General features: G+C 45.1%; 1 protein-coding gene across 1 annotated transcript in view; it reads right to left on the bottom strand.

Annotated features, from left to right (window-relative positions):
- The window catches only part of LOC129828793 (protein kinase C epsilon type-like), a 150,508-nt gene that overhangs the window by 109,303 nt on the left and 13,576 nt on the right, over positions 1 to 27,629 (bottom strand). The window lies entirely within an intron of this gene.

The following is a 27,629-nucleotide window of genomic DNA, read 5'->3' on the forward strand; positions in this document are numbered from 1 at the left end:
CCGGCAGCAGCCGCCCACGGCCCATCCATAATCCCCTTCTGCACAGTGCACACAGACACACACACACACAGACTGCACCCAGCAATTTCCTCATCTGGTCCTGTTCTGAGCACACACATTGCTGAGAATTGGTGCAATCTCCACCGCAGAGAGGACGTGGGCTTGGGCTAGATACGAGGTGAAGGAGGAGGCGCTAAAGTGACAAAATCCATCATTTTACCATAATGCATTCTAAAATGGGATATGGCAACATTTGCAGATGTCAGAACTAGGCTGCAGCTATAGGTGGCTTTCACAGATTATATGCTACAATTATATAGATATTGCAGCCTTCTCTAGCCACCCTAACACAATACAACACTCTAGCCTTCCTTCATCTCTCTCTCTTTCAGGTGCCCCAGATCCATCCATCAAACCCACAGCCAGCCCAGTAAATACAGCCCTTCTAGGGTACAGCAGTGCAGTACAGGACCCCCCCCGCAGCCTGGGGTAAAGTGCAGAACAAATAGGGCCCACACATGTAAGGTGTTGACTGCCTTGCAATCTCTCTCGCTCCCTCTCTTCCTATCTCTCCCTCCCTGGTAACCTGAGAAAGGTTCCGTGCCCCGGTGTAGTCGTCTGGAAGATGTGCAGTGTAAACAGACAAAAGGGAGAGAAAGACAGAGGAAGAGAAAGACGGAAGAAGAGAGACAGAGAGAGGGTGGAGTAGGCCTCTTCCCCAGCCAGCATGTTGGAACAATAGTTTTGAAGCAGTAGGTTAGACAATACATTCGTCTGTATTTGAGGCCACAGAAACACATAGAAATAGAACATATAGATAATAGATAGATCTCTACACTCTTAGAAAAAAAGTTATATCTAGAACCTAAAAGAAGAACCGTTTGAAGAAACCTGTTTGGTTCCAGGTAGTGGTTTATTCGTTTATTGGGATCCCTATTAACTTTTGCCGAAACAGCAGCTATTCTTGCTGGGGTCCACAAAAAAACAAAAAACATGACAAGTAGTACCCTTTAGGTTCCAGGTAGAACTTTTTTGTGTTCCATGTAGAACCATTTCCACAGAGGGTTTTACATGGAACACAAGAGTTCTCCCTGGAACCAAAAAGGGTTCTACCTGGACAGCCGAAAAACCCTTTCAGGACCCTTTTTGCTAAGAGTGTACTACAGATGGATAGCCAAGAACAGGATGTCGGGCACTTTGTAGATCAGTGCTCTTGAAGTGCATTCTGTAGAATGCAGACTGTGAGAGGGACAAGTAGCCTATTCTTACTGCATAGTGCCTCCCCTCTCAGTGCTGTTGAGAAGGCCTCTGAGTGCTGCTCAAAAGATGATGTTGTTGTCCAGACGGAGTAGAGACAGAGCCATGGTGGAGTGGCGACATGTTTGTTATCCCGCCATGCGACCCCCGACTCCCCCCACCCCTGCCTCCTTTCCTGTGAGGTCACAGGACCCCATTCATCAACAGCCTTCTGGGCACGCTCAGTCTCACAGGTGCAGTGGCCACTAAATATAGACGCCAGCTAAGGAAGGAAAGGCTGAGTGTGTGTGTGTAAGAGAGAGAGAGAGAGAGAGAGAGAGAGAGAGAGAGAGAGAGAGAGAGAGAGAGTGAGAGAGAGAGAGAGAGAGAGAGAGAGTGAGAGAGAGAGAGAGAGAGAAGAGAGAGAGAGAGAGATGAGAGAGAGAGAGAGAGCAGAGAGAGCAGAGAGAGAGAGAGGAGTGAGAGAGAGAGAGAGAGAGAAGAGAGAGAGAGAGAGAGAGAGAGAGAGAGAGAGAGAGAGAGAGAGAGAGAGAGAGAGAGAGAGAGAGAGAGAGCGAGAGAGAGAGAGAGAGAGAGAGAGAGAGAGAGAGTTGTGTTTCTGTGTGTCCTGTGTATGTGAGTGGGTTCCAGAGAGAAAGCCAAATAGATGAGGATGTGAGTTGTGTATTTATATTTGTGTGGGTGTTTCTGTGGACTTGTATAGAACCACATCTTTATGCAGCAACAGCAGTGCTTTACCACTATAGAGTGCCTTAGGCAAGAACAGTACATCATCTATTTTCACACTGAATATGTGTTTAAGTTGCAGTATATTACATCTGTAGATGCGCTATGCAATCTGGTTTCAGAGCTGGTCATGGGTGCACCTCAGCAACGCTCAAGGTCTTAAACGACATCATAACCGCCATCGATAAGAGACATTACTGCGCAGCCGTATTCATCGACCTGGCCAAGGCTTTCGACTCTGTCAATCACCACATTCTTACTGGCAAACTCGACAGCCTTGGTTTCTCAAATGATTGCCTCGCCTGGTTTACCAACTACTTCTCTGATAGAGTTCAGTGTGTCAAATCGGAGGGTCTGTTGTCCGGACCTCTGGCAGTGTCTATGGGGGTGCCACAGGGTTCAATTCTCGGGCCGACTCTCTTCTCTGTATACATCAATGATGTTGCTCTTGCTGCTGGTGATTCTCTGATACACCTCTACGCAGACGACACCATTCTGTATACTTCTGGCCCCTCTTTGGACACTGTGTCAACTAACCTCCAGACGAGCTTCAATGCCATACAACTCTCCTTCCGTGGCCTCCAACTGCTCTTAAACGCAAGTAAAACTAAACTAAACTAGTACACCCCAGAACCACACACATGCACCAGAAAATTAAATTGTATAGTTTAATGTCCAATTCAGCTGTTTTTATCACAATATCAAATAATTTCTGGGTAACAATTAAGTACCTTACTGTGATTGTTTTCAATTAAAATGGTAAGAAAAGAAACCAAAACAGCTTCGTAGCAAACAGCAATTTGTCAAGTAAGAATTTTGCTAGGACTGTCTGGGAGTGGTGTGAGTGAGGAGGGAAAAATGAAAATGAGCTGTTTTTGGCAGAGAGGTTTGGAACTATTTTTTATTGGTATACTTAAACAATAAGGCAGGAGGGGGTGTGGTATATGGCCAATATACCATGGCTAAGGGCTGTTCTCATCATAATGGCATTATCATAATTTTCACAATTTCACAGTGTTATTCCAACCTCATAGTGTGGAAATATATATAAAACACAGGCTGCAATTCAATTTCTGTAGCTTTCACTTCATCCGGCTCTCTCACTCTCCTTCTCACTGTGCCTCTATGTCAGTTAGTGCTGCAAAAACAATAATTTCTTATGACCCTAGACGTGTGTGTGGGTGCTAATATCTATCCTATTTCACACATGTACAGTTGAAGTCGGAAGTTTACATACACTAGGTTGGAGTCATTAAAACTCGTTTTTCAACCACTCCACACATTTCTTGTTAACAAACTATAGTTTTGGCAAGTCAGTTAGGACATCTACTTTGTGCATGACACAAGTAATTTTTCCAACAATTGTTTACAGACAGATTATTTCACTTATAATTCACTGTATCACAATTCCAGTGGGTCAGAAGTTTACATACACTAAGTTGACTGTGCCTTTAAACAGCTTGGAAAATACCAGAAAATGATGTCATGGCTTTAGAAGCTTCTGATAGGCTAATTGACATCATTTGAGTCAATTGGAGGTGTACCTGTGGATGTATTTGAAGGCCTTCCTTCAAACTCAGTGCCTCTTTACTTGACATCATGGGGAAATAAAATGAAATCAGCAAAGACCTCAGAAAAACAAATTGTAGACCTTCACAAGTCTGGTTCATCCTTGGGAGCAATTTCCAAATGCCTGAAGGTACCACGCTCATCTGTACAAACAATAGTACGCAAGTATAAGCACCATGGGACCACGCAGCCGTCATACCGCTCAGGAAGGAGACGCGTTCTGTCTCCTAGAGATTAACGTACTTTGGTGCGAAAAGTGCAAATCAATCCCAGAACAACAGCAAAGGACCTTGTGAAGATGCTGGAGGAAACAGGTACAAAAGTATCTATATCCACAGGAAAACGAGCCCTATATCGACATGACCTGAAAGGTCGCTCAACAAGGAAGAAGCCACTGCTCCAAAACCGCCATAAAAAAGCCAGACTACAGTTTGCGACTGCACATGGGGACAAAGATCGTACTTTTTGAAGAAATGTCTTCTGGTCTGAGGAAACAAAAATAGAACTGTTTGGCCATAATGACCATCGTTATGTTTGGAGGAAAAAGGGGTTGCTTGCAAGCCGAAGAACAACCAAACCATGAAGCACGGGGGTGGCAGCATCATGTTGTGGGGGTGCTTTGCTGCAGGAGGGACTGGTGCACTTCACAAAATAAATGGCATCATGAGGATGGAAAATTATGTGGATATATTGAAGCAACGTCTCAAGACATCAGTCAGGAAGTTAAAGCTTGGTTGCAAATGGGTCTTCCAAATGGACAATGACCCCAAGCATACTTCCAAAGTTGTGGCAAAATGGCTTAAGGAGAACAAAGCCATGGTATTGGGGTGGCCATCACAAAGCCCTGACCTCAATCCTATAGGAGATTTGTGGGCAGAACTGAAAAAGTGTGTGCGAGCAAGGAGGCCTACAAACCTGACTCAGTTACACCAGCTCTGTCAGGAGAAATGGGACAAAATTCACCAACTTATTGTGGGAAGGTTGCGGAAGGCTAGCCAAAACGTTTGACCCAAGTTAAACAATTCAAAGGCAATGATACCAAATACAAATTGAGTGTATGTAAACTTCTGACCCACTGGGAATGTGATGAAATAAATCATTCTCTCTACTATTATTCTGATATTTCACATTCTTAAAATAAAGTGGTGATCCTAACTGACCTAAAACAGGGAATATTTACAAGGATTAAATGTCAGGAATTGTGAAAAACTGAGTTTAAATGTATTTGGCTGAGGTGTATGTAAACTTCCGACTTCAACTGTGTATTATATGCATGTGTGAATTGGAAATTATTTTTTTTACATATCCCAGCTCCCCCTCAGACACCCTCGGAGTGTGCGGTCACGGCCAGGGTCAGCCATGATCAACGGCAAGCCTGAAGCAATTATGGGTAAGTGCCTTGCTCAAGGGCACATTGACAGCTTTCACCTTGTTGGCTCTGGGATTCGAACTAGTGACCTTTCGGTTACTGGCCCAACACTAACTGCTAGGCTACCTGTCGCCCTACACACACACACACACACACACACACACACACACACACACACACACACACACACACACACACACACACACACACACACACACACACACACACACACACACACACACACACACATTCTCCCTCCCTCCCTCCCAGGTCGAGGAGGCTGTTTTGTGAAAACACCTTGGGCTGAATGGCGTCTGTTAAAAGATGTTGACATATTTTCAGCAATCAACCATCAAACCCTGATCTGACTGGTTTCATGCCTCTCCCTGGCATTTTTCATCAGAGACCTCTTATCTTCTCGCCTGTTCCTTACTTCCCGCCATGTCCAACGACACCCTCCATCCCTCGCAATAAAGGAGCGATAAAGAGACACACGACTCCGTGTCTGTGGAAAAGCTCTTCAACTTTGCACCCCTCACCACCCTTGTGTGTGTGTGTGTGTGTGTGTGTGTGTGTGTGTGTGTGTGTGTGTGTGTGTGTGTGTGTGTGTGTCTGTGTGTGCGCGTGCATCTATGCACAGTGTTGAGTGTTCAAAGGCTGTGGTAAGTCGCACAAAAATAAAGGCCTTTGAGCACTCCTGCCTTCTTGTTCGAGTCTGACTAAATGAGGATTGTCTCTGGCAGTGTAGTATCTCTGAGTCTCCCTAAATGGGGATTGGCTCTGGCAAAGTGGAGTATCCCTGAGTCTGTCTAAATGAGGATTGTCTCTGGCAGTGGAGTATCTCTGAGTCTGTCTAAATGAGGATTGGCTCTGGCAGTGGAGTATCTCTCCTTCCTGATAAAGTGAAAGCACATGACAGGGCTGTTCTCTATGGCTCTGGCCCACCCAACACCGTGCTAGAGAGGGGATAGTATTCTGAGAAGAATATCCACTACTACACACACACACACACACACACACACACACACACACACACACACACACACACACACACACACAACTGCATACAGTATTTGTGGCTCATTCATAGTGCTACAATGAGTCACACATTGAATAGTTCTTAGTTACAGTTTCTAGGTAATTTTCTCTTTCCTTTTTCTGTTTATTCTATTTGGTCTTTCTAGTCTGTTTATCGCTATTGTCAAAAACTGAATGAAGGGAACTGGGAGAGGGAGAGACAAAGAGGGGGGATAAAGAATGGATGAGACAGAGGGAGAGGGAGAAAGAGAGGGAGAGAAAGAGAGCGAGCGAGAGAGAGGGGGGGGGGGGGGCAAGGTTACAGGAGCAGGGAGAACACAGAGCACATTGTGTTTTATCTCTGGTCTCAGTGACAGTGTGCACCCGAAGAGTGACACACACCAGAGCCTTCTCTCACACACACACATACACAGACACACTTAAAAAAACACACACGCCCTGTGAAACACACAAACACATTGAGAAGCACTCATACACTCACCAGAGCCCCCTATGAATCCTCATAGAGACACACACGTGTATTGTGATATAGAATGTCTCATTGCAATTTCAAATACTGTAGTATTTCTTTATGGTAATCACATTCAGTTAGAAAGGGATGCATGTGAAATTCAACCAACTGAGTTGATGTGGTAGTGACCTCTTACCCAGATTAGCCTTGGCAAGAAACCCTTTCAAAGCGTCAATCAATCATAATTTCCAATTAGCGATCAAGGCACAGGCTATACAAGTGAAACAGTACAACTGATGTCTAAAAAACAACAGCTATCACGCATGGCAGGCATTACTTTAATTATAGTAGGATGATTCAGAATACAGACCCCATGAATATCTGTTTATTTTCTGTTGGAAAACAACACTTTTTGTGTAGATTTTTTATTTAACATTTATTTAACTAGTCAAGTCAGTTAAAAACAAATTCTTATTTACAATGACAGCCTACCCCGGCCAAACCATCCTCTAACCCGGACGACACTGGGCCAATTGTGTGCAAACCTATGGGACTCCCGATCACGGCTGGTTGTGATACAGCCCGGGCTTAAACCCGGGTCTGTAGTGATGCCTCTAGCACGGAAATGCAGTGCCATAGACCGCTATGTCACTCAAGGAACCCACATGTTGTAAAGGAGGAAATAAACTGTAATGTACAGCCAACTGATTTGCAATCGTAAGCCTTTAGTGTGTGTATATCTGTGTTTGTGTGCGCACACAGATCAAAACTGGGGATGGCAACACAGAAATGACTCTGGTGATATGCTGAAGGAAAACTGCAGCAGTGTGTGCAGTGAAAACACACACCCAGTTGCACACAAAGTCAAAGGAAGAGCGAATAAAACACCAAATTTTAAATTGTTTACATTTCAAGCATGTCTCCGGGGTACTTTTTCAAACAGCACTTCACTTCAAAGTCAATTAGTGTGATGAAGACGTTTCTATTAGCATGGAACAAAATTCCAACATCATCTCAACCCTAACACACACGCAAACACAGTTCTACAAAACAGACATACACACTTGAGACCCGGGGAGCTTGCCTCAGTGGACCCTCTGAGAGATACGCCTGGAGATGTTACACACACACACGGACGGGCGCACGCACACACCACTAACTGAAACACACAATCTGGCCACCCTGCTGTGTGTCAGCAGAGAGTAGTTCAAGGTTGGGGATTGGCCTGGCTCCTGCAGCTAATGCACTCACACCAGCCAGAACAGAACAGAACAGAACAGAACACAACTCTAGAAGCCAAGACTGGGCCTGCATCTAAACACTAGGGACAGGAGAAGCATACAAGACAAACATACACACATACAGTTGAAGTCGGAAGTTTACATACACTAGGTTGGAGTCATTAAAACTCGTTTTTCAACCACTCCACACATTTCTTGTTAACAAACTATAGTTTTGGCAAGTCAGTTAGGACATCTACTTTGTGCATGACACAAGTAATTTTTCCAACAATTGTTTACAGACAGATTATTTCACTTATAAATTCACGGTATCACAATTCCAGTGGGTCAGAAGTTCACATACACCAAGTTGACTGTGCCTTTAAACAGCTTGGAAAATACCAGAAAATGATGTCATGGCTTTAGAAGCTTCTGATAGGCTAATTGACATCATTTGAGCCAATTGGAGGTGTACCTGTGGATGTACTTCAAGGCCTACCTTCAAACTCAGTGCCTCTTTGCTTGACATGATGGGAAAAGGCCTCAGAAAAAAATTGTAGACCTCCACAAGTCTGGTTCATCCTTGGGAGCAATTTCCAAATGCCTGAAGTTAACACGTTCATCTGTACAAACAATAGTACGCAAGTATAAACACCATGGGACCACGCAGCCGTCATACCGCTCAGGAAGGAGACGCGTTCTGAACGTACTTTGGTGTCCTATATCGACATAACCTGAAAGGCCGCTCAGCAAGGAAGAAGCCACTGCTCCAAAACCGCCATAAAAAAGCCAGACTATGGTTTGCAACTGCACATGGGGACAAAGATCGTACTTTTTGGAGAAATGTCCTCTGGTCTGGTGAAACAAAAATAGAACTGTTTGGCCATAATGACCATCGTTATGTTTGGAGGAAAAAGGGGGAGGCTTGCAAGCCTAAGAACACCATCCCAACCGTGAAGGACAGGTGTGGCAGCATCATGTTGTGGGGGTGCTTTGCTGCAGGTGGGGTTGGTGTACTTCACAAAATAGATGGCATCATTAGGAAAGGAACATTATGTGGATATTTTGAAGCAACATCTCAAGACATCAGTCAGGAAGTTAAAGCTTGGTTGCAGATGAGTCTTCCAAATGGACAAAGCATACTTCCAAAGTTGTGGCAAAATGGCTTAAAGACAACAAAGCCAAGGTATTGGAGTGGTCATCACAAAGCCCTGACCTCAATCCTATAGAACATTTGTGGGCAGAACTGAAAAAGCATGTGTGAGCAAGGAGGCCTACAAATCTGACTCAGTTACACCAGCTCTGTCAGGAGGAATGGGCCAAATTTCAAGCTTGAAGCTTGAAGCTTGTGAAAGGCTACCCGAAACGTTTGACCCAAGTTAAACAATTTAAAGGCGATGCTACCAAATACTAAATGAGTGTATGTAAACTTCTGACTCACTGGGAATGTGATGAAATAAATAAAAGCTGAAATAAATCATTCTCTCTACTATTATTCTGACATTTCACATTCTTAAAATAAAGTAGTGATCCTAACTGACCTAAGACAGGGAATTTTTACTAGGATTAAATGTCAGGAATTGTGAAAAAACTGAGTTTAAATGTATTTGGCTAAGGTGTATGTAAACATCCAACTTCAACTGTACATACATACATACAGTACATACATACACACTCTTCTCACCCCTCAACACACTCTGTCCTCTTCCACAACCAGCCAGAGAGTCCTAATTATACCTCATTACCCCAGCAAGGCTGACCTGTTTGGAGATACGGTGTGTGTGTGTGTCCTACTGCGTATGAGAGCAATGCTTTTTGGGTGGGGTGAGGGAGGCCATCCATTAATAGCAGTGTAGAACCGTGACTATAGGACCTAGGTCTTCAGAGGGCCCAAAACTCTTCCAATACGTTGAATCAAACTCAAAAATTAAGAATATAACATTAAATATATATAAAACATAGCATCACTTAAAAAGCCCGACATGATATGTTCTGTAGTCAGACCATTCTAGTTCTACAGAAGGGGGAGCAATGCTTTTTTATGACATTACGAATGAATGAAACAGGCCTGGCCGCGCTTCAGCTTGCAGCACACACAGAGACAGAACCGGCATGGACCCAACATGATTACACAACTCATGGAAGCCAACATCACTATCACACTATCACCAATAGCGACAACAACAGTGTCACATCAAAGGTGACAGGCTCATGGTGCTGAAAGGACTGCAACCTTAATACCTGTGCACTTCATGGCGCTGAAGGAGAGACCATTTTGGTCAAACACATAGACACGGCTGATAGACAGGAGACAGCAGTCACACACAGCATCATGTTAAAGAATAAGGAGCCCATTCACTCCAGTAGGCCCCATGAAATCATGACAATACAAAAGCTCAACCACTTAATGTCCAAAATGAAATTAACAAACCAGATATAACTTCCCATTGCAAATATATTTGATCACGTTCATCATACTAACCAGAGATCTAAAGTTTAAATGCAACCATGCTTTACAGTCAATATTTTCAAAGAGATAGCCAAGCTAACAGCAAGAGATAGCCTAGCTAACAGCAAGCCAGCTGCAACAGAAAACTGTGCCACGAACCAGATGATGATCATTTGTAGACTAAGTTTGAAACTGGAGTAAAAAGTACATAACTTTCTTTAGGAATGTAGTGAAGTAAAAGTTGTCAAACATATAAATAGTGAAGTACAGAAACCCCCAAAAAACGACTTAATTAGTACTTTAAAGTATTTTTACTTAAGTACTCTACACCACTGTTGTTTTATGAATTCATGGTCTCTTGTGCTCTCAATAGTGACATGTCCAGACCTTTGAGAATCACTTTTTTTTACGGCCACACCCATTGCAAGTCAAAATGCCATTGGTTCATTCCACTGTCACTCCAACATTCTGCTTTAATACAGTTGAATGACAGCATCTGAAGGCCTAGCCAATGGCTACCTGACACCACCAAAGAAAATCCTGATTGGATACATTTTTCTATTGCGTATTAACCCTTCTCTTTCCAACACAAACTGATGAGATTAAATCAGAAAATTATTACTATTATTGTAAATATGTAATAGAAATATAGGCCTTATCTGAAGGCCTAGAAGGCTCTGACGGTTCCTCACCGATTAAAAGAGTAAACTGTTAAATATTTAATAAGCTCTCTTTGCACACACACACACACACACACACACACACACACACACACACACACACACACACACACACACACACACACACACACACACACACACACACACACTCTCTTCTGTAAGTGGCCACTCATCCCTGTCCCCCCTCGACAGCCATGTCAGTCTTTCACTAATTTGTCCCTGCTGAATAAATAATGCAGCACCTTTTGCCAGAGAGCAGCTCAAGTGACTGGACAGCTATCTGCTCGAAATCAGGCGGACCCTAAAGACATCTGAGGAGTAGACAAATAATACACAGTGCTGACCACAAACTAAAATCCCAACATTTTGCAGAAAATAAACAATGGCCGCCATTGTGGCCTTACAAAAAAGGTCTGTAGCTTCACATAACACTGATCGGAAAACACTGGGTTAGGTGAAAGCAGAATGGAATATGTCCACAGGAAATGTGCTTTCACCTATCCCATTCTTTAACATCAGAGATGAAAGACAAGGAGATTAGGAGAGAAAACCACTTTAGACTATTAAGACGCACCCAAGAGATGGACCCCTCCCTGTCTGTCTATGGGTTTCTAACCACATGCCTGTGACATTTACTTCCTCGTCTGCCCAGCATCACAGACGCGGGCTGTCCAATACTTCAGAGATGAAAAGCCAACGTGTCAGTCATACTACCACACTACTGATTGACACTGCCAGCCAACTGCTTTCCAGGAAGACACTCTTTCACTTGCATTTGCAATGTAAACATGTGTTTCCCCTGCCAATAAAGCCCTTTGAATTTAATTTAATTGAGGGGGGGTGACACATCCGTTGATGTCACGTTGAGCTCCAACTGCTCCACAATGTCATGTTGCTGTTGCGAGCTAAAATGTAATCTTGGATTAATTTCCTCTGAAACTGAATTATAATCCTGTAAAGTGAGTGGATTTAGAGCACAACCTGGCAGGTGTTGGCGGGGCGGTGGGGACAGTCACAGGGCGATGGAGATGTCAGTTATATAAGTGAGAACAGGACATAAGCCTGTTCACACACTGAAAAGAGTGAATAGATGATTAGGCCTGTATGCCATTAGTGTGATGCTCTATAGTGTACATTGCTCCCCCACGGCAAGCCCAGCCCAGACCCAGGAGACCCTCTGGGTGTGTCTGTCAGTGCAGGCTTTCTGAGGGCGATGGGGGAGTGGAAACCAGGCCTGTCCATTAAGCTGTTTGGCTAATTACAGTTTCTCGTTAGTGTGAGACCTGGGAACCTGGAACAGATTCCATGATACAGGGGATCAAATAGTGCATGGACTCTCTCTGTCCTTTCTCCTCTCTCGCATTCTGTTCCACAATCCATCCTTTCCTCCTTCTCTTAATCTCTTTCTCGCTCTCTCTTCCCTCTCTCTCCATCTCTGTCATTTCACACTGTTCCCCAATCCTTCCTTTCCACTCTCTTTCTCTCTCTGAGTGAGAGGTAGTCCTCCCACTCCCATCTGTCATCACTGTTTCCTCAGCACAGCACTGACCATTTACACAAGACATGAATGCCATTGCCAAAATTCACACACAACACACACATTAGCCAAATCTGTACGTCCAGCAAAGGAATGTATCTGCATAATACAGTGTGTGTATGACTAGAAACTGCTAGGTGCTTTTATCATACAGACAAATATTCAAGATATACACATATGTCAGAATTTATTTTTGAGAATGTTATCATATGAAGCCTTCCTCTAAGGTTATCAACTCCCACACATACCTCAGTCTCTCTCTCTCCATCTCTCTCTATTCCTCCATCCATCATCTTCCTATCCTCAGCGTGAAAGTAGGAGAGTGGTATGAGCCACCCACATCCATCTGCCATCACAACTTCCTCCAACCCTGACAATTACCATACAGACCAGAGTTTCCGTTAGCCGGTAATTGCTGTCTTTTGGCCACCCCAAAAAATGAAAAGCTGATAAATAAAATTGTTGCAGGCCAAATTGACCGGGAGAAAAAACAACATTAGGCAGACTATCAGCGCGTCACCCACCACTTGACAATGTGAGCTGGAGGCTGTCACGCCCTGGCCTTAGTATTCTTTGTTTTCTTTATTATTTTAGTTAGGTCAGGGTGTGACATGGGGAATGTTTATGTTTGGTTGGTTTTGGGTGTTTCTATGGTAAAGGGGTTATGGGGTGTAGTATATGGGTTTGTGTTGAGTTCAGATGTCTAGCGTTGTCTATGTATGTTTAGTTATCTAGGAGAGTCTATGGTTACCTGAATGAGTTCCCAATTAGAGACAGCTGATTTCGGTTGTCTCTGATTGGGAGCCTTATTTAGGGTAGCCATAGGCTCTCATTGGTGGTGAGTAGTTGTCTATGTAGAACGTTTGTAGCCTGTGTGTGTATGTGCACAACGTTATTTAGCTTCACGGTCGTTTGTTGTTTTGTTAAAGTGTTTCGTGTCGTGGTTATTTTTCGTCATCTTTTAAAATAAAAGAAGATGGCTTATTTTCCAAAAGCTGCGTTTTGGTCCATCAATCCGCCACACGATCGTGACAGAATTACTCACCATTATAGGACCAAGCGGCATGGAAAGCGGCAACAGGACCTACCTACACAGGATTCATGGACATGGGAGGAGATACTGGATGGTAAGGGGCCGTGGGCTCAACCGGGAGAATATCGCCTTCCTCGTGAAGAGCTGGAGGCAGCTAAAGCCGAGAGGAGGCGATATGAGGAGGCAGCACGGAGACAAGGCTGGAAACCCGTGAGTACAACCCAAAAATTTCTTGGGGGGGGCCTTAAAGGGAGTGTGGCGAAGTCAGGTAGGAAACCTGCGCCTACTCCCTGTACTTACCGTGGAGAGCGAGAGTACGGGCAGACACCGTGTTACGCAGTAGAGCGCACGGTGTCTCCTGTACGCGTGCATAGCCCGGTTCGGTACATTCCAGCTCCACGTATCGGCCGGGCTAGACTGAGCGTTGAGCCGTATGTCATGAAGCCGGCCCAACGCATCTGGTCACCAGTGCGTCTCCTCGGGCCGGCGTACATGGCACCAGCCTTACGCATGGTGTCCCCGGTTCGCCTACATAGGCCGGTGCGGGTTATTCCACCTCCCCGCACTGGTCAGGCGACGGGGAGCATACAACCAGGTAAGGTTGGGCAGGCTCGGCGCTCAAGGGAGCCAGTACGCCTGCACGGTCCGGTATTTCCGGCGCCACCTCCCCGCCCCAACCCAGTACCACCAGTGCCTCCTCCACGCACTAGCTATATGGTGCGTGTCTCCAGCCCTTTACCACCAGTGTCTAAACCACGCACCAAGCCTCCTGTGTGTCCCCAGAGTCCTGTGCGTCCTGTTGCTGCTCCCCGCACTAGCCCTGAGATGCGTGTCACCAGCCCGGTGCTACCAGTCCCGGCACCACGCACCAGGCCTACAGTGCGCCTCAGCCGGCAGGAGTCTGCCGTCTGCACAGCGATGACTGAACTGCCCGTCTGCCAAGCGCCATCTGAGCCATCCGTCTCCCCAGCGCCATCTGAGCCATCCGTCTCCCCAGCGCCATCTGAGCCATCCGTCTCCCCAGCGCCATCTGAGCCATCCGTCTCCCCAGCGCCATCTGAGCCATCCGTCTGCCATGAGCCTGCAAAGCCGCCCGTCTGCCATGAGCCTGCAAAGCCGCCCGTCTGCCATGAGCCCACTGAGCCGCCCGTCTGCCAGACAGGAGCCGCTAGAGCCGCCAGCCAGACAGGAGCCGCTAGAGCCGTCCGTCAGACAGGAGCCGCTAGAGCCGTCCGTCAGACAGGATATGCCAGAGCCGCCAACCAGACAGGATCTGCCAGAGCCGCCAACCAGACAGGATCTGCCAGAGCCGCCAACCAGACAGGATCTGCCAGATCAGTCAGCCAGCCATGAGCAGCCAGATCCGTCAGCCAGCCATGAGCAGCCAGATCCGTCAGCCAGCCATGAGCAGCCAGATCCGTCAGCCAGCCATGAGCAGCCAGATCCGTCAGCCAGCCATGAGCAGCCAGATCCGTCAGCCAGCCATGAGCAGCCAGATCCGTCAGCTAGCCATGAGCAGCCAGATCCGTCAGCTAGCCATGAGCAGCCAGATCCGTCAGCTAGCCATGAGCAGCCAGATCCGTCAGCTAGCCATGAGCAGCCAGATCCGTCAGCTAGCCATGAGCAGCCAGATCCGTCAGCTAGCCATGAGCAGCCAGATCCGTCAGCCAGCCATGAGCAGCCAGATCAGTCAGCCAGCCATGAGCAGCCAGATCAGTCAGCCAGCCATGAGCAGCCAGATCAGTCAGCCAGCCATGAGCAGCCAGATCAGTCAGCCAGCCATGAGCAGCCAGATCAGTCAGCCAGCCATGAGCAGCCAGATCAGTCAGCCAGCCATGAGCAGCCAGATCAGTCAGCCAGCCATGAGCAGCCAGATCAGTCAGCCAGCCATGAGCAGCCAGATCAGTCAGCCAGCCATGAGCAGCCAGATCAGTCAGCCAGCCATGAGCAGCCAGATCTGTCAGCCAGCCATGGGCCGTCCCTCAGTCCGGAGCTGCAGTCCCTCAGTCCGGAGCTGCCATTCCTCAGTCCGGAGCTGCCATTCCTCAGTCCGGAGCTGCCATTCCTCAGTCCGGAGCTGCCCCTTACCCTGGTGCTGCCCCTTACCCTGGTGCTGCCCCTTACCCTGGTGCTGCCCCTTACCCTGGTACTGCCCCTGACCCTGGTACTGCCCCTTACCCTGGTACTGGCCCTTAGTCCGGAGCTGCCCCTTAGTCCGGAACTGCCCATTAATGCAATGGGGTTAATGTGGAGGGGGGTCATTTGGAGGAAGCCTAGGAGGTGGTTAGGGACTGTGGTGACGTGGGGACCACAACCTGAGCCGGAGCCGCCACCGTGGAAGGAAGCCCACCCAGACCCTCCCCTAGACTGTGTAATGGTGCGCCCGGAGTTCGCACCTTAAGGGGGGGGTTATGTCACGCCCTGGCCTTAGTATTCTTTGTTTTCTTTATTTTAGTTAGGTCAGGGTGTGACATGGGGAATGTTTATGTTTGGTTGGTTTTGGGTGTTTCTATGGTAAAGGGGTTATGGGGTGTAGTATATGGGTTTGTGTTGAGTTCAGATGTCTAGCGTTGTCTATGTATGTTTAGTTATCTAGGAGAGTCTATGGTTACCTGAATGAGTTCCCAATTAGAGACAGCTGATTTCGGTTGTCTCTGATTGGGAGCCTTATTTAGGGTAGCCATAGGCTCTCATTGGTGGTGAGTAGTTGTCTATGTAGAACGTTTGTAGCCTGTGTGTGTATGTGCACAACGTTATTTAGCTTCACGGTCGTTTGTTGTTTTGTTAAAGTGTTTCGTGTCGTGGTTATTTTTCGTCATCTTTTAAAATAAAAGAAGATGGCTTATTTTCCAAAAGCTGCGTTTTGGTCCATCAATCCGCCACACGATCGTGACAGAGGCAGAATGTATTTTAAAACATACCTAATTGTTTGAAACCTGAATCTTTTATTTCATATTATGAGGCATGTCTTACCTTGCTTGAAAATCCGACCACAGAAATGTGGAGGAAATTTTATAAAGACTTCATAGGCGGCGCATGAATTTCAAGTTTGGGGAAGCATACAATTTATCCTACCATTTCCACCAATCTGCGTGTCAGTTATGATTTTCACATGTGCATTCATTTCAATAATACTGTTTTCGTTTCTCAAAATCATTGTCACGTGGTTAATCATAAAAACTTAATTAAAATGATCAAATATCAAAGTTACAATTCAACTAACGTGAGAGCACCAGCCTCTGCTATTTGGACACATACACCTTAATCATTGGCGGCTAGATAGCATAAATGAGCGCATGGAACTCAGAGATGGCCAGTGCAGCCGTTGGCCTACAACTTCCATTGACAACTAAGTAAAAATACATAAAGCCCACAAATAAAAACAGCAGAAAATATATTCTGGTTCTTTCAATCACATTCATCTCTCTACTCATTCTGTCTGCCTCCCTTTCTATTTGTCTTGACTTGAGCTATCACTAGTGAAGTGCAACATTGTATACCTAGCCTATTCCAGGCCCTCAGAGTTTCCCACTCCAGTTTTTGATCATATAAATTATATTTTTCTCTTTCACACTGAGGCTTGGTGATTATCGAGGGGGAGAAAGTTAGAAAGATTTTTCTAGGCCTACTTTGAGGAACTAATAGGCTGTAATTCGCAATGTATGTTAAAAAAAGACAGACTTCGTTGACTTACTGTGTGAGGTGAAGAAAAAATGGCTGAGAAGCTCAGCTTATTAGTGGTGGATGTCGTGACTAATCAGAACTCAAACATCACCAAATGGGCAACTAGTGTGCAGCAGGCCAGGTAGGCTAATTCTTATACATGCTCAGGCTTACGCACCCCCTCATCATTAACAAGACAGAGAAACCTGACAAAGCTCATTGCTCACACGGAGCACTCCAAGCAAAAGACAATGAAAAAATGGACAACTTGTAAATGATGGTTATGAAATAAACCAAAACTTGTGTGTAGCAGGTTGGGAACTCTGCAAGCTATGTTTCCACTCCGAGAATGAGAACGCTAAATGACTGTAGACCAAATACAAATGCATTAACACACATGTACACTACTGTTCAAAAGTTTGGGGTCACTTAGAAATGTCCTTGTTTTTGAAAGAAAGGCATTTTTTGTCCATTAAAATAACATCAAATTGATCAGAAATACAGTGTAGACATTGTTAATGTTGTAAATGACTATTGTAGTTGAAAACGGCAGATTTTTTATGGAATATCTACATGGGTATACAGAGGCCCATTATCAGTAACCATCACTCCTGTGTTCCAATGGCATGTTGGAATTTTAAAAGGCTAATTGATCATTAGAAAACCCTTTTGAAATTATGTTAGCACAGCTGAAAACTGTTGTGCAGATTAAAGAAGCAATAAAACGGTCCTTCTTTAGACTAGTTTTATTTTATTTTACCTTTATTTAACCAGGCAAGTCAGTTAAGAAAAAATTCTTATTTTCAATGACGGCCTAAGAACAGTGGGTTAACTGCCTTGTTCAGGGGCAGAACAACATGTTTTTACCTTGTCAGCTCGGGGATTTGATCTTGCAACTTTTCGGTTACTAGTCCAACCACTAGGCTACTTGCCGCATCCCGGAGTTGCCTCTTCACTGTTGATGTTGAAACTGGTGTTTGGCGGGTACTATTTAAAAGAAGCTGCCAGTTAAGGACTTGTGAGGTGTCTGTTTCTCAAACTAGACACTCTAATGTACTTGTCCTCTTGCTCAGTTGTGCACCGGGGCCTCCCACTCACCTGCCTCCCACCTCTTTATATTCTGGTTAGAACCAGTTTGTACTGTTCTGTGAAGGGAGTAGTACACAGCGTTGTACCAGATCTTCAGTTTCTTGGCAATTTCTCTCATGGAATAGCCTTCATTTCTCAGAGCAAGAATAAAGTGACGAGTTTCAGAAGGAAGTTCTTTGTTTCTGGCCATTTTGAGCCTGTAATCGAACTCACAAATGCTGATGCTCCAGATAGTCAGTTTTATTGCTTCTTTAATCCGTTTTCAGCTGTGCTAACATAATTGCAAAAGGGTTTTCTAATGATCAATTAGCCTTTTAAAATGATAAACTTGGATTAGCTAACACAACGTGCCATTGGAACACAAGAGTGATGGTTGCTGATAATGGGCCTCCGTACGCCTATGTAGATATTCCATTAAAAATCTGCCGTTTCCAGCTACAATAGTCATTTCCAACATTAACAATGTCTACACTGTATTTCCGATTAATTTGATGTTATTTTAATGGACCAAAAAATGTGCTTTTCTTTCAAAAACAAGGAAATTTCTAATTGACCCCAAACTTTTGAACAGTAATGTATGTAACCAAATGATAGGGATTAACGGTACCTTTACTACGGGTGACCTATGTAATTGGGAATTGATAGAAATAAACAATCAAAGGGCAAACAATTCACATGAAACAATGAATGCGCATGAATTGGAGGGAGACAGCTGAGTGGATTCTGGAGATTAGAATGGTGTTTTCCCTTTATCTCCTGAATTGGAGGGAGACAGCTGAGTGGATTCTGGAGATTAGAATGGTGTTTTCCCTTTATCTCCTGAATTGGAGGGAGACAGCTGCCATTGTACTTTTACAGTCTTATTCTGGATCAACTCCTAGGGCTGGGAATTGCCAGGTGCTCACAATTCTCACAATTCTATGTGTTTTGTGATTCGATACTGCCAAGTCATTGCGATTTGATATTCGAAACATATTGTTCACTATACATGCCTGTCTGCTGCAGAGAGACAGATGAGAGCATGAGAAAATTAGTTTTGATCAGTCATGGATAAAATTCTGAAAACTTGTTGGCTCACTATTTAAAAATAAGATGGGGAACAAGCTATAGGATGAGAAATACAGGAGTTTTGGTGCAGGTACAGCCGACTAGCGCTAACTAACGCTACCAAGCAACAAACAAAAGTCAAAGTATTGATTTTGTGTATTGATTTTTCCCCCCATCACTATCAACTCCCACATCTTTCTAACATTAGTTACTCTTCCAGCCCACCCTAGCATTGTGGACAGACCTAGCCCGTAGGGGTTCTATCTGGTGCAGCAGAGTGAGCTGATCTGATGGAGACAGGTCACACCTGCTGAAAGGTCAAAGGTCAGCTTGACATCCATTACTCTCCCAAATGGCCCACAGCCAAACCTGTCCTCTACTGGCCAAATACAAGGACACTTTTCTGGCACAATTCACACTCCACCATGAAGACTGAAAATCTACGAGTGACATGTCTGATGATGCTATGGTAATAAACAGGACTTCTCATTTCCATTGAATATGCTCTTAAAACCTAGACATCTATGTCAGCAATGTGTTCGATCTTGTTTCTAAACGAAGGATATCAGACCACATTAAAATAGACTCATAAAACGTCTCCTAGACATAAATGGGACTCCCTCTAAGTACATTAGGAAAGTTTACAACAGTGACTAGGGTTAATGACCAACGGCTACATTTTAATAAGACATAATCACAGGCTGACAGTTGAGAGTGTTCCTGACACACACACACAGTCACATTCCACCACAGAGGAATACAAACTGTATGTGTGCTGTGTGTGTTAAAGAGAGATGAGAGGACCTAAGTGGAGAACACTGTATCTCTGTTCTTATGTTTTGATGTGTGATTGTTTCTATGTGAACAAGTATACAGAATGTTGGAGGGGCTGCTATCACATGTACCACAAGCAAACAGGAGATCATGTGTCATCAGGGTCCTAAGGTACTGTATCCTCAGGTGACCTACCATCACCCCTAACAACTGTATGTCCCCCACCACCTTCTCTACATCTGTTCAATACTATGCCATCTGCCTGTCACAAGACCTAAATGCTGCCCTGGCCTGGTATGCTCCAGAAATATTATATTAGCCAATCAGAAGGCAGTGTTAGCAAAAGCCCTGCTCATGTCCTCAGATACACTGATACTGTATATCTGCCAATCATAAAACACAGACAGGCCCTGCCTTCCATCCTCACAGCAGCCGTACCCTTGTCCTCTTTTACGGAACTCAAAATCGACCCTTAGCTCTACTTACTAGTCTTCCCACTATGTAATCCTCTCAGATATACAGGAGTGGCTAAGGAGTAGGGGGGCTGGGGCTGATTTGGAATTCAGCATTTCTTCCCCAGGGCTTGCTCCCTCTCAGGGGATCCACTCTCCACAACTTCCTGTGCAGAGAAGATGGGGAGGGGGGGTTTCTCTCCTCACTTCCTGTTTGTGAGGATGCAGAGTTTCTTTTTTTAAGCCAGTGTGGCGTGGACCAGATACAAGGAGCATGGAGACTGTGAGAGATGACTATAGGAGCTGAGAGTGGACTTTGGAGTGGGCTGTTGAAAGAGCTGGAACAAGAATAGGCTTTATATTGTGTAACACATCCCCAGTCCATGAACTCACAGTGGTAGCCTACAGAAGTTGGTTAGTTGGTTGGTTTTAAAGTTAATTAAAGGCTGCAGATATTTGTCTCGCAGGTGTCCCTCTCTACTCTACCACCTCACTTGTCCTTTTTTTGTTCATTCATCTGACTTCCTGTCATCTTCTGTTGTTTGAGGAACTGAACAAAACATGCCAGGTAAACAACAGAGCATCCTGCTCTACTGAGGTCCATGTCAGCACGTTTAGGAGGCAAACCTTTTCCCCAGGGTCATCTGGGAAAATGATGTCAAAAACTAGATAGACTATCACGTGTACTGAGTGATATGAAATCAGGCGCAAATGCACAAGTACATTAGGTGTCGGTTGTTGTTTTGAAATCAATCAATATCGTAAAAGGTTCCATCCAATTAATGGAAAAGGATTTTCTATCTCCATGCCTCTCTCTGTCTGCTATTCTATCTGATATGTAGTGCGTGCCAGGAGTACGATAGGGCAAAGAGACAGGGAGTATTTTTTTGTGTTTTTCATAATATTGCTGTGAAAACCCTTTTACATCCCATCTATCCTGGGATTCCAGAAAGTCTTTAAGCTAGTTTCACTAGAGGTTTGTAGAGAAGAAAACCTTAGAGGACTATAACACAAGCAACAAGTATCGCTGACTGTCCCTCTCTCTTCTCCATCTCTCTCCCTTTCTACCTTCCTACCTCTTCCAATTTCTTTCTCTCTGCACTCTCTCTCTCTGGGAAGTAAACTTGGAGAGTGAAAACAGGAAGCGGAGCCTACCGTGTGACTCAAACGCACCGCTGGTATTTTTAGTTGCAGCCCCCAGCCAGTTTCCGCCGGGCCACAGAGAGGACACTGCTGTCCGCTCCTCTACAGCGTCCCACTGGGAAACAGGGTCAACGATGAGAAAGGGTCCTGTCACTTCTGACACTAGCTGACTGTAACATACAATATAGCTCACAAACAACTCGCCAGTCACGCCGCTGAGCTCAACTCAACTACTCTGACCTATCTGTCAGTCTACTCTACACCACAAGTGGCAACACCCTAAACCACACCGTAACCACAAAATGATCCATGCAAACCCATTCACACCATTCTCTATGCATGACACTACACTCTTAGAAAAAAAGGTGATCTAGAACCTAAAAGGGTTCTCGACTGTCCCCATAGGAGAACCCTTCGAATAACCTTTTTAGGTTCCAGGTAGAACTCTTTTGGGGTCCATGTATAACCCTTTCCATAGAGGGTTCTACATGGAACTCAAAAGGGTTCTACCTGGAATCAAAAAGGGTTCTATCTGGAACCAAAAGGGGTTCTTCTATTGGGACAGCTGAAGAACCCTTTTGGAACCGTTTTTTTCAGAGTGTTGCACCCTCCAACTGGTTTAGACCAGTCAGACATACCATCCTATGTCAATAATGAACCTATGAATGCTACTGTATATTACCCTACTCTAAAAGGCCCCACAAATACTCTATCTAGCAACTTGCTGCACCAAGCACCTTTTCTCTGTGAGTGTTGTTCACATGACTGTTCGTATCCTCGGGAGCAGGGTCAAGGTGGAAGAATGGGTCAAGGTTTGCCTGCGGTATGGGAGCGGGGTGTCTCGTGGTGAGAGAGGGCTGGGAGGAGTGCCCCAGATACAGGCATCATGACAGGCTGGGGGTGAAGAACCTGGTAAGAACACTACACAAAGTGATCCTGTTAGCCCAATAACCATCGCTTGCTCACCACACAACCACCGAGGCACAATACAACTATACTGAACAAAAATATAAACGCAACATGCAACAATTTCAAAGATTTTGCTGAGTTACAGTTCATATAAGGAAATCAGTCAATTAAAATAAATAAATGAGGCCCTAATATATGGATTTCACATGACTGGGCAGGGCTGCAGACATGGGAGGGCATTGGCACACCCACTTGGGAGCCAGGCCAGCCAATCAGAATGAGTTTTTCTGCACAAAAGGGCTTTATTACAGACAGAAATACCAATTCAACGCTTTCTAAAAACTTCAGACAACTGTGACATTGTGTTGTGTGACAAAACTGCACATTTTAGAGTGGCCTTTTATTGTCCCCAGCGCAAGGTGCATCTGTGTAATGATCATGCTGTTTAATTTTAATCAGCTTTTTGATATGCCACACCTGTCAGATGGATGGATTATCTTGACAAATTATAAAATGCTTACCTACAGGGATGTTAACAAATTTGTGCACAAAATTTGAGAGAAATAAGCTTTTTGTGCACATGGAACATTTCTGGGAACTTTTATTTCAGCTCATGAAACATGGGACAAACACTTTACATGTTGCGTTTATATTTTTGCATATATATACAGCATTACCCATGTCTCAGTGCCTACAATCGTATACTATGTATCTTTATAGAGAATGGAAAGAGCAAAAACCATGTGACTATAATGTTACAGTCAAACAGAAAAAATACATCTCCTTCAGTACAAAGCAACCTCTTTGTTACTGGCATCAATCACATACTGTACGAGCCCACCAAACCAAAATAAATAGCTACTGTAGGGTTGACCAGTTGGAAACAACAATAATAGATATGTAGGTTGAAACACACGTTCTGTGCCGCCCACCAGGTATCAGTATTACATTTTGTCTTTGCATCTGAGTACAGTATATGGTCACCCACCATACATTCACTTAAACTTGGTCCAGTTAAGAGAGCGAACGTGTGTGCGAGAGGCGAGATAGAGAGAGAGAGCGAGAGAGAGACCAGGAGTGTCACGTTCCTGACCTGTTTTCTGTTGTTTGTATGTGTGTGATGGTCAGGGCGTGAGTTTTGGGTGGGCAGTCTATGTTTTCCGTTTCTATGTTGGTTTTGGGTTGCCTGGTATGGCTCTTGATTAGAGGCAGGTGTTTTGCGTCTTCCTCTAATTGAGAGTTATATTAAGGTAGGTTGTTCTCACTGTTTGTTTGTGGGTGATTGTCTCCTGTGTCCTTGTCGGTGTACCACACGGGACTGTAGCGTTTGTTCGGTTTTTGTGTAGTCTGTTTTCCCTGTCCGTGCGTTCTTCCTGTTTTATGTAAGTACTCTCGTTCAGGTCTGTCTTCTTCGTTTTGTTGTTTTGTAAAATATTCAAGTGTTCTTTGTGTGTTTAGTTTTGTCTTGTAAATCAAGTTTCATGATGTATTCACAACCCGCTGCACGTTGGTCAAATCCATGCTACTCCTCTTCTGATGAGGAGAAGGAGGAATCGCGTTACAAGGAGAGAGTGGGTGAACGAGAGATCGTTGCAGAGGAGAAGATATACAGCATGGCATGGGTAGATAGCGGGGGATAGAGATAGAGAGATTAAATGGGATTATGAGAGTGAGAGTGTGGGCAGCGGCAAGGAGACAGCACAGTAAGGAGGCAGGGGGGGCTGATGTGTGTGTGTGTGTGTGTGTGTGTGTGTGTGTGTGTGTGTGTGTGTGTGTGTGTGTGTGTGTGTGTGTGTGTGTGTGTGTGTGTGTGTGTGTGTGTGTGTGTGTGTGCATTTGTGTGTGCATTTGTGTGTAGTGTTGATGTGACCAGGCAATGACTCCTGACACCTGAGTCCTACACACAGACTCCCTACGGTGAAGCTGATCTCTAAGGCTGTCCACCGCTGGTCTCCCAGCATCTATGAAAGGAAGAACTAGTGTGACCTTACTTAACATGTCCATCTACCGGACAGTCCCAAAAAGATAAGAATAATAATGTCATATACACTGGAAAGGTGAAATATGTTGCTTTACAGGGTCAGCAATAATAATACTGCACCCCTGGAGCAAATTAGGTTTAAGTGCTTAGCTAAGGGCATCTGGACAGAGTTTAAACCTTCTCGGCTCAGATATTTGAACCTGCAACCTTCTGGCTACTGGCCCGACGTTCTAACCGCTAGGCTACCTGCCACCCTGTAACAACATCTGCAAATGGCTGGAGCAGTGACGTTACACCGGGATTTTTTATTTAATTATTGTTTTACTTGGCAAGTCAGTTAAGAACAAATTCTTATTTATAATGACAGCCTACCAGGGAACAGTGGGTTAATTTCCTTGTTCCGGGGTATAAGGACATATTTTTATCTTGTCAGCTCGGGGATTCAATCCAGCAACCTTACAGTTACAGCCCTAACACTCTAACCACTAGGCCACCTGATCAAGATGAATTTAACAGCAAGTAAGGGAGGAATGTCTGCTAAGCTACCGACCCTTCCCAGGGCTAATGTAATGTATTGTGATGTATCATATGAGTGGAGTGCTTGTTGTCAGAGTCATTGACATACAGTAAATGATGTGTAGTGCTTAGCACACCTATGTGAAAATGTCTGTGTTTGTGAAATATGATTTGTACTTTGGGCTGAAAATGAATGACTGACATTATATTGTTCTCAGTGACTAATTGACCCCAACTCTGGTGGAATAGCCTATGTGTTGACTTTCCTGGTCGTCTGGGCTGTTATCATGCACAAACCTTCTCAACACTCATCTAAACCTCCCCTGTAAGCTTTGTTAACCTTCCCCACTCACTCATGTGTTTTTAGTTCCCTCCCCATGGGAGTGCAGTTTTGTGCACCTATTTTAACAGTCCCCCAAACACAGTGTGTGGTCATTGAGTTGGTGAGATGAAATTACTTCTAAACGATGATCTCAAGTCAGTTTTTCCCTTTCTTTGAGGTTAGGGCTAGGGGTTAGGACTGGGGGAGGACACAGTCAGAGAGGTTAGAGTGGTTGAATGCTCCTGGTATGCCCACGATGGAGCTGAGCGCTGACATATTTCAGGGATTAACTCCCTGTTCAAAACGAATGCTGCTTCTACTGTCATCACTGCTGCTGCTGAACAACACACAGCAGGGCCTGCACACACAATCCATCACACACAATTACAGCAGACCTTTCCACTGTAATGGCAATGCAGAGATGGGAGAGAGAGAGAAAGAGAAAGAGAAAGAGAGAGAGAGAAAGAGAGATCAAGGAAGGCAGGAAGGGAATAGAAAGGAAATTGTATAATAAAAAAATAAGACATTTCCTAAACACAGGTAAAGGGTTAAATTCTGACAAATACTCAACAGTACAAGACCACATTTCCCATTTCATGTGTAATAACAAGTAGTACATGAAGAAGGTTAGGGCACTGCAAGTTAGGGCAATTTGTGCTTCTCCTACCTTTAGGGCATGGAGCTTTTCTAGGGAACACATTGCAGTGCATGACTCAAGAGTGTTGCACACACACCTTCTACGCTGAGTGAGTCGGCACCACACAATTGGGACGACAGGTTCAGACGGGTTTGATTGGTTTTGTTTTACGTTGTTGAGCTCCATAATCAGCCTGTCCTGATCTAAACAACTTTAACGTTCACCCTGAAGAGGAAAAGATCAGCTCCCACAGTCAGCCAACCCAGCCATTCTCTTGTGTTGTTGGCGGCAAACCTGCATACTTTGAAATCCAGGTTTTTCAATTTCCACAGTCTCTCAACCTATTTTTTTGTGTGGGATGGAAATAAGTGTCAATATAGCTGTAAGAGTAGTACTGAATCATGGTTTGATGGCTTGTGGAGAGGAAGTATCGTGTTACCAGACCAGACCAACCCAAACACAATTTGGAATCCTTATCCTCCTCTACTATAGACCAGCAAGGATGGAATCCCACCAGAAGTTCAGAGAGAGGTCTCTCTCGCTCTGTCACACATGCTCTCACAAAGACACACATACACACACATTCTCTCTCGCTCCGTTTCTGTCTCTCTCTCTTTCACACTCTGTTACACACACTCACTGGAGTTAAGTCTGATTCAATCTATGTCTCGTGGAAGTAGGTGAAGCAAGCTGGCTGCGTTTTGTGCAAGATATTTTTTGCCACAATATTGCCTCTTGAAAAAAAAGGACACTGTTTTGATGAGCTGACTGCTCATGCAAAGTGACTATTTGTGACTTTTCACAATAGAAATATTATATCATAAAGTTTGGGACTGTAGCGTAACTGTGGCAGTCCGACAAATCCAGTATGTGTTGGCTTTGGGAGAGGCAGAGAGAGGCTACGAAGCCTGGGACAAGCTTAGAGACAGGGGAGGCAGAGAGAGGCTACGAAGCCTGGGACAAGCTTAGAGACAGGGGAGGCAGAGAGAGGCTACGAAGCCTGGGACAAGCTTAGAGACAGGGGAGGCAGAGAGAGGCTACGAAGCCTGGGACAAGCTTAGAGACAGGGGAGGCAGAGAGAGGCTACGAAGCCTGGGACAAGCTTAGAGACAGGGGAGGCTACGAAGCCTGGGACAAGCTTAGAGACAGGGGAGGCAGAGAGAGGCTACGAAGCCTGGGACAAGCTTAGAGACAGGGGAGGCTACGAAGCCTGGGACAAGCTTAGAGACAGGGGAGGCAGAGAGAGGCTACGAAGCCTGGGACAAGCTTAGAGACAGGGGAGGCAGAGAGAGGCTACGAAGCCTGGGACAAGCTTAGAGACAGGGGAGGCTACGAAGCCTGGGACAAGCTTAGAGACAGGGGAGGCAGAGAGAGGCTACGAAGCCTGGGACAAGCTTAGAGACAGGGGAGGCAGAGAGAGGCTACGAAGCCTGGGACTAGCTAAGAGACAGGGGAGGCAGAGAGAGGCTACGAAGCCTGGGACTAGCTTAGAGACAGGAGAGGCAGAGAAGCAGAGAGAGGCTCAAAAGCCTGGGGCTAACATAGAGACAGGAGGGGCAGAGATGCAACTGCTGTCTGGGGATAAGTCAGACAAAGGAGGGGCCCAGACAAAGAGGCCTGCCCAGGCCCACCCCTTACTGTTTCAAACCACCCCCAACATACTAAACCACAAAAGTTTACACAGCCGGACAATCTCACGCTTCACTCTTACTAGTACCAACCCTGCTTGAGTGACTGCCTTGACTGAAAGCAAATGAAGACGTTTCA

This window comes from Salvelinus fontinalis, chromosome 30 (genome assembly GCF_029448725.1).
Source record: "Salvelinus fontinalis isolate EN_2023a chromosome 30, ASM2944872v1, whole genome shotgun sequence".
NCBI lineage: Eukaryota > Metazoa > Chordata > Actinopteri > Salmoniformes > Salmonidae > Salvelinus > Salvelinus fontinalis.